The following is an 8444-nucleotide window of genomic DNA, read 5'->3' as shown; positions in this document are numbered from 1 at the left end:
GGACAAGAAGAGAATAGAAGCTTTCGAAATGTGGTGCTACAGAAGAATGCTGAAGATAAGGTGGTTAAATCACGTAACTAATGCGGAGGTATTGAATAGGATTGGGGAGAAGAGAAGTTTGTGGCACAACTTGACTAGAAGAAGGGATCGGTTGGTATGACATGTTTTGAGGCATCAAGGGATCACAATTTTAGCATTGGAGGGCAGCGTGGAGGGTAAAACTCGTAGAGGGAGACCAAGAGATGAATACACTAAGCAGATTCAGAAGGATGTAGGTTGCAGTAGGTACTGGGAGATGAAGAAGCTTGCACAGGATAGAGTAGCATGGAGAGCTGCATCAAACCAGTCTCAGGACTGAAGACCACAACAACAACAACAATCGGGAAAATGATCGTCGCAGGTGAGACCAGTATATAAAAAGGATGAATAGACAGATCCGCAAAATTACAGATCAGTATCATTAACTTCGGTTTGCTGGAGAGTCCTTTGAACATATTGTCAGGTCGAATATCTTAATCTTTTTCCAGGCTGAGAAACTTATCTCCACGAATCGGCATAGTTTTAGAAATCGTCGCTCGTGCGAAACTCAGCTTGTCCTTTTCTCACATGTTATACTGACAACTATGGATGAAGGGCAACAGGCACATTTCCGGATAGCATTTGACACGGCCCGGGTCTTTGGGATTCGTATCAGGTCGGATTGGAGGAAGATATCCAAGCAATTCAGAGGCTGCCTGCTAGATTTGTTACAGGTAGGTTCGAACAACATGCGGAACCACGCGGCTGCTACGGTCGCAGGTTCGAATCTTGCCTCGGGCGTGGATGTGTGTGATGTCCTTAGATTAGTTAGGTTTACTTAGTTCTAGGTCTAGGGGACTGATGACCTCAGATGTTGAGTCCCATAGTGCTTAGAGCCATTTGAACCATTCGAACAACACGTGTTACAGAGATGCTTCGGGAACTCAAATGGGAATCCCTGGAGGAAAGGCGACGTTCTTCGAGAAACAATATCGAGAAAATTTAGAGAAACCGACTGCCGAACGATTCTATTGCTGCCAATAGACACTGCGCGTAAGGACCACAAAGATAAGATTCTAGAAATTAGAGCTCGCACGGTAGTGTGTAGACAGTCGTATTTTCCTCGCTCTACTTGTGAGTGCAACAGGAAAGGAAATGACTGGTAGTGGTGAGAGGCACCCGCATGCCTTGCTCATACTGTGGCATCAAGCAGTCACGCCTGCAAGATGAGTGGTCTGCCAAGCGAGTGGATTCATTTTTTTGTTATCAAGTAACATGAACTCTAGAACTCACAATTAAGTTAAACGTTATTCTCCTGCTTGGATATTGCGCAACGGAAACACACATCTGACTATTAGTAATTTACACAACTCTGACTGTTCACTGCGCACTGGCAATACCACATTTTCGTTCTTATTCAGCGGCTTTGATCAACACGTGACCATCGCACTGCATATGAATGGCGCACACATTATAAATACTGGGTATCATGGCAACGCACTATTCGAAGGAAAAGGCCACCAATCTTTTTCTTTTCACTATCTTATTTATTCCGATACATTCTATAACCTAAACACACAAATTCTATAACCTACAACAATAAATCATGAGAAATTCCGCCCAGTGGGCATGGCTTTACATTGGTGATTCTCTATCTTATGGTCTCGTAATTATTTAATGCTACAGTGCACTTTCTGGATAGGATGTGGATCTTTTGCTATATCTCACAATTCGACTCTCACATCCATCATCACGAAACTTTCCTCCAGACCGAGCGGTACAAAAGGAACATGCATAACCCACTACCTCTGGAACTACCATGCTACTTTCCCATGCAAACCACACATACTTAAATTGCATGACATACACCACACTACAGCATGGAATACAACATAGGAATAGTCACTACATTATAATCCCATTACTTCCAGCTTTCCCACTTCAATAAGTATTCATCCCAGTTCCACACGACGCTGCCCCACTTCGTAACTTTTCTTTCCTACTACGAACTCTGGAGGATATATGCACGTCTTCCTGTACAATGCAAGCCAAGTGGCGTTGCTGGATAGACGGCTGACTCACCTTGCTTCTCTCTCAGAGTATTATAGTTTGAATCAAGCGTCACACGGAAACATAACACGCAAAGTAATATTAAGAACATATTCATCACACACGCGAGTCCTCAACTGATACCATGGACGAGTACTTCTCTTTATCCTTTGTCTCATACACAGATTGAGACTCACACAGTACTCACCACGTGGAAGTACTCGTCTCTAATTTCAAGTCATGCACACGCCATTTCTTAAATATTTCCAACTTATAGTACACACGCTAGTAATTCAGCTTAACTTAAGCACTCGGAAGTATTTCAACTCATTGCTACATGTGGTTTCATTGTGACCGTTGGTCACTTCCGAAGATTACTACGATCCCATTAATATTACCTGCCTGACATTTCATTCTCCCCACAAAAGTTCCTGAAATAGAGAAATTATTATTCCAAACTACTCTTATGTATTTCACATGCATACCATGTCTCCACTCTTTTGTCCTTACGGAGCACACCTTAGACAGGTCTTACCAACACTAGATCCAGCGGCAGAGTGCCGAAACATGGCCATTCTTCAGATCCTCTCGCACCTCTGCCGAAGTGGGGGAGCACCTTGGTACCGTATTGGTCAGCCACGTTTCAGGCGCTCAAAGCTCAGGTAAATTTCATCTCTTTGGTCCCACCAAAGGTGACTCAAGTACCGTCTCAAAGATGATCATATATTCACATTCACTATCTGCGGTTAGCAGACGACCATACATTCACTCATTTCACAGATCTCACCAAACTGGATGTAGGGATTTATTTTGTGGGAGTGCACATGTGATCAATTAAATAAATAAATCGTCATTCTTTCCCACACTGGTATCCGGCTTCGCTGTATTAATTGAAATTGAGTTATTATTAGAAAAAATATGTTGTTCTGACAAGAATAACGAAGAATGTTGTACCTATTTTCAATGTCGGCCGGTACTGTACCCTTTCAGTGGTACAGGGTACCCTCTACCACGCACCGCACGGTGGCTTTCGGAGTAGATGTAGACGTAGGCATTATCAGTGAGATTTCTGCGTTTCTTTTTGTTTCGAAGTATGCGGATATTATCACTACGTTTCAGGAAATTCGTAAAGTCGAATACTACAAAACGCTGGTCAGCAGCAGCTGAGGCGCCGAAAACAATAAAAGGGCCTAAAGTGCAGCGTCGTCAGTTTTGAGATAGTAGCTCGCATGCCCCCGACATCTGTTGGCCTGGCGGTGAACCATTTTTATGTGTCTACTCCTACACTGTATAAATCAATGTTTGCGAAAAGTTGTCTCTCCCATTTCTCTAAAAGTTACTTTCATGTGGACCCAAAGCACAAATTTTCATTTTTGTAGGAACGTTCATTGTCTACAATGATACCTATTTCTTCATTACAGCTGCAAGCTCTTGAAGGAATGCCTCACCGTGACCTCACGTTCAATAATTTCAGCGTTCCAGTCTGTAAAATGGTCGCTGAGGATTTCACAATCCGTAAGTGTATTACCGACCTCACTATCAACCCAAAAGTTGATATTCGTTTTAGCATTGAACATATCAGAAATTTTACGATAGTGAAATTTTCCACCGGTTGCCATAAAATATTGTTTAAACTAACATAGGCTTGATTGGAGTCTTAAGAGACCAAAATTTTCTTCAAGTTAAATCACATAGACTTAAGAAAACTTCGAGATTTCATAGCGGACGTGAACACACAGTTTTTGCTGAACCTCCAACCGGAGAATGTGATATAAAATGTTGGGATGGGTCACAACTGAGTGCTTGGTGGATTTAGTATCTGTTCTTTATGTTCTGATTCAGTTTAACATTAATTGCAAAGTACACAACAGTCAAAAATAGGCTAATGCCAATAGCCTTTACGCGAAAATTTTGTGGATTAACATTAACAATAATAATCCTACATGTTAATTACAACTTCGTAACATAAAGTGGGTGCATTATTTTTTATAGGAAATATACGATGCCGATACTTGGGCAAAAAATAAGTAGAACCTATGAGATTGGTAGTTTTCCTGCGGATTTGATTTTTACAAACATATGTTTCGCTCAACAGTTTTTATCTGTGACTTGTGCCCTTACGGTCCTCAGCGTCTCGGTTCCCTTTAAAAAACCGCAAGGAACCATAGCGACCCGCTCAACATCTATTCTGCGACCATCAGCTGCAGTCCTCATTAACCTTTCGTCATGATGACATCAATACGCAGCCTAGAGCACTGGGCAATATTGCGGAAGAAATGCATTAAATTCGGTTCAGATCCCCCGGTTCCGATCAAAGTTTTCGGGCTGTTTTACCAGGTTATAAAGTAAAATATCAGAACTCCAGTTCATCCTCGGTTAGGAACCCCTGTATTGGTTAGGAACCCCTGTATCCCACTAACAACATGTCTAGTGAAACTTCCTGGAAGATTAAAACTGTGTGCCGGACCGAGACTCGAACGCGGGACATTTGCCTTTCGCGGGCAAGTGCTCTATCATCTATAGCTCAGATAATAGAGCACTTGCCCGCGAAAGGCAAAGGTCCCGAGTTCGAGTCTCGGTCCGTCACACAGTTTTAATCTGCCAGGAAGTTTCATATCAGCGCACACTCCGCTGCAAAGTGAAAATCTCATTCAGGAAACATGTCTAGTATTTGGATGAAATAAAACAGTCTTGGCTTGTAACATTCCTGATCCGTCATTTGTCTTACAACCAAGTTAAAGGAAGTGGCAGGGCAGAGCTCCTCGTACTGTCGGACAACGCTGCTCAAAATAGAAACAAATAATCCTGACGGTGTTCTTCCCTGTGATGGTGAATATGTTGTCGTAAAATACAACAGCACCCACTTGACTGAAATCTAGAGGCTGTGAATAATAGAATGCATTGCACACGCGTATCATGGTTGTTGGTCGCAACGTGGGGTAAAATAACTTCACCATGTGGCAGACATGGCTGCGAGAAGGGACTAAAACCTGTCCAGAAAGCAAAGGCCGTTCTCCCTGCTTCGCAGAATCTGGTCTGCTCTGAGCTACATGTGAGCTTCACCAGCAGGTGTGCCGACTATCCCCACAAGGGAATGATCTTCCCTCCCCTCAGTACACTGGCCCGTTGAGGAAGTATCTACAAAGGGCACTAACAGCCATCTTGTATACGGGTCAGCATACATTGACTACGTTTAAATATTTTATGCCTCTGCTCGTAATTTTTACCGTTCGTGTTTCAAACAGAAAACGCGAGCTGTAAGAGACAAACAACATAAACTTATTCAGAACAACACTTCACTTGGAGTGAAACAAAGGGGAGAGTGGTACACTACGTTTCATACTGGATGTGACTTTGAATGAAGCAGTGTGTCCCAGCGACTTTCATGAAACGTGAAACTTGACTGGATGCTAGCCCGGAGTTACAGAGAGAACTGAGTATGTTATTTCGCGTAACCATTACGTTACCGAAGTAGCAACCGATACCAACACATGAAACGCTGAATGATGAAAGATAATAAATTAAGAATCGTGGAATATATAGCGGAGAAAAAGAGGAGAAGGATAAGAGTGCACTGGTGACAACAAAACAGTTCCCAAAACTAGGTTAAAAATTTTTTGAGCATCAACGTGGAAGTGAAAATCCCATGTTGCTTTTCTGCAGATACAGGATGTATTAGAAAGAGATAAAGTGGTTAGTAACAGTATAACCGTTATTAGCGCTTATCGCTCGTAACAGCATGTTCTTCCAGTCGGATCTACTGTTCCCCTAAAACGTGACTGGTACAGTTAAAATTAAGTGAACGTTAAGTACGTAATGAGCAGATATGGGATACAAAAGGAGAGGGAAGGAGTATACCGGAAAGCTTTACCATAAAAAGGCCTAAGTTAAATGGACATGTGATAAAATATAATATAAAAGAACAGCGGAGGAAGTATGGGATTTGTAGGGTCCATTGTAGAGAGCGACATGAAAATCTTTTTTAGTGACATTGTTATTTGAGTACAACATGTCTGAATGTTAGTGGCGATTTTTCTAAAGTGCGAGTTTCTGGAGCAACGATACAATATAAAATTTTGCGTGAAACTGTGGAGTACCTTTACAGAAACGTTTCAGGTTCTGAACGAAGCTTACAGAGATGATTCTCTGTGACATACGCAATCTCACAAACGGTTTTTACTATTTAGAGGCGGTCTTCGGTCAGTTGAAGATGATCCTCTACCGGGAACGTCACTTCAACTGATGATTCGCGCATTCAGAAAATAAAAGACCTAGTGCGCCCAAATCGCCAATTGCAGAAGAGCTTAGCATCTCAACAGGGGCATGTCACAAAATTTCGATGCAAAAACTGCAGATGTGTCGAGTTGCAGTAAAATTTTTTCTTCCTCGCAAGACAGGTCAACAGAAAGAAAACAGAGTGGACGTTTCTCGCGATCTCCTTGAACAGACTAATGACGATGAAACATTCACACAAAGCATCGTAACGGGAGACTAAAGCTCGGTTTACGTCTACTAGACTGAGGCAGAGTTCAATCAGCACGACAAACTGGCAATAGACCCCCGTGCCCGAAGAAAGCACGTCGCTGTCCGTCCGATGTCAAAGATGCTCATTGTTTCTTTGACTTTAGTGGAATTATGTATTCTGAATTCTTGACTTAAGCTGAAAAAGTGAATCGCGTCTACTATGAAAGCGTTTTGCAATGGTCACGGTAAAAATAATCCGTAGAAAGAGACTAGAGTTGTGGAGGGACGGGTCATAATGTAAGTAGGCTGTTTGGGTTTTTATGTTGGTAACGTCACGTAGCGCTCTGTACGAATATATATATATATATATATATATATATATATATATATATATATATATATATATATATTAAGAGTGCGCTGAGAATATGGAATGGCAGGCATTACCTCTCACCACGGACAACGCAGTGGCCGACGGCCTTTACTTAACGACCGACGGCAGCGTCGTTTGAATAGAGTTGTCAGTGCTAACAGACAAGCAACACTTTTTGGAACAACCACAGAAATCAATGTGGGACGTACGAGGAACGTATCCATCAGGACAGGTCGGTGAATTTAGGCATTAATGGGCTATAGCAGAAGACGACCTATGCGAATGCCTTTGAAAACCATGGCCTGGTGAGATGAGTACAAATTTCCGTTGGTATAAGCTAATGGAATGGTTCGAGTGTGGTGCAGACTCCATGAAGCCATACTGTCAACAAGGCACTGTGCAAGCTGGTGGTGGCTCCATAACGGTGTCGGCTGTGAAACTTCCTGGCAGATTAAAACTGTGTGCTGGACCGAGACTCGAACTCGGGACCTTGGCCTTTCGCGGGCAAGTGCTCTACCAAGTGAGCTACCCAAGCACGACTCACGCCCCGTTCTCACAGCTTTACTTCTGCCAGTATCTCGTCTCCTACCTTCCAAACTGGAACTGTGTTTACGTCCAATGGACTGGGTCCTCCGGATGTTCGGCTACGGAGAGACCATTTGGAACCATTTATGGGTGTCATGTGTAAGTAGGCCGTTTATGTTTTCTTATTGGCAAAGTTACGTAGCGCTCTATATGAAAATGACTGGGTGTGCTGTGTGCAGCCTGTGGCTAGTTTGCATTGTTGTCTGCCATTGTAGTGTTAGGCAGCGGCAGCTGGATGTGAACAGCGCGTAGCGTTGCGCAGTTGGAGGTGAGCCGCAGCAGTGGTGGATGTGGGGAGAGAGATGGCGGAGTTTTGAAATTTGTCATGAACTGCTATATTTATATATGATGATATCAAGGTAAATACATTGTTTGTTCTCTATTAATATCTTTCATTTGCTAACTATCCCTATCAGTAGTTAGTGCCTTCCATAGTTTGAATCTTTTATTTAGCTGGCAGTAGTGGCGCTCGCCGTATTGCAGTAGCTTGAGCAGCGAAGATTTTTGTGAGGTAAGTGATTTGTGAAAGGTATAGTTTAATGTTAGTCAGGGCCATTCTTTTGTAGGGAATTTTGAAAGTCAGATTGCGTTGCGCTAACAAAATATTGTGTGTCAGTTTAAGCACAGTCATGTATAATTGTTCAAAAAGGGGACGTTTCACATGTTCCCGCTCTCCGCCCCCCCCCCCCCCCCCAACCCACTCCCCAAGAAAAACGATGAAACTTTTATGGACTATAGTGCGCCATTGTTCACGATTAGTTTGCAGAACATTCTGGAGGACTCGAGTGAATGATTTGGCCACCCAGATCACCCGACATGAGTCTCTTCGAACGTTTATGGGAAGTTTAAAGAAAAAAGATTTACGTATTATGTCTATGGCTTCACTATTGTAGAGTCAAATAAACATTTAAGTTATATTTTGGTGACACTTCTTACTACAGTTATGTCAGAATAT

The sequence above is a fragment of the Schistocerca piceifrons genome, chromosome 3 (genome assembly GCF_021461385.2).
Source record: "Schistocerca piceifrons isolate TAMUIC-IGC-003096 chromosome 3, iqSchPice1.1, whole genome shotgun sequence".
Taxonomy (NCBI): domain Eukaryota; kingdom Metazoa; phylum Arthropoda; class Insecta; order Orthoptera; family Acrididae; genus Schistocerca; species Schistocerca piceifrons.
The sequence above is the reverse complement of the archived record's forward strand: the minus strand, read 5'-3'. Positions refer to the sequence as shown.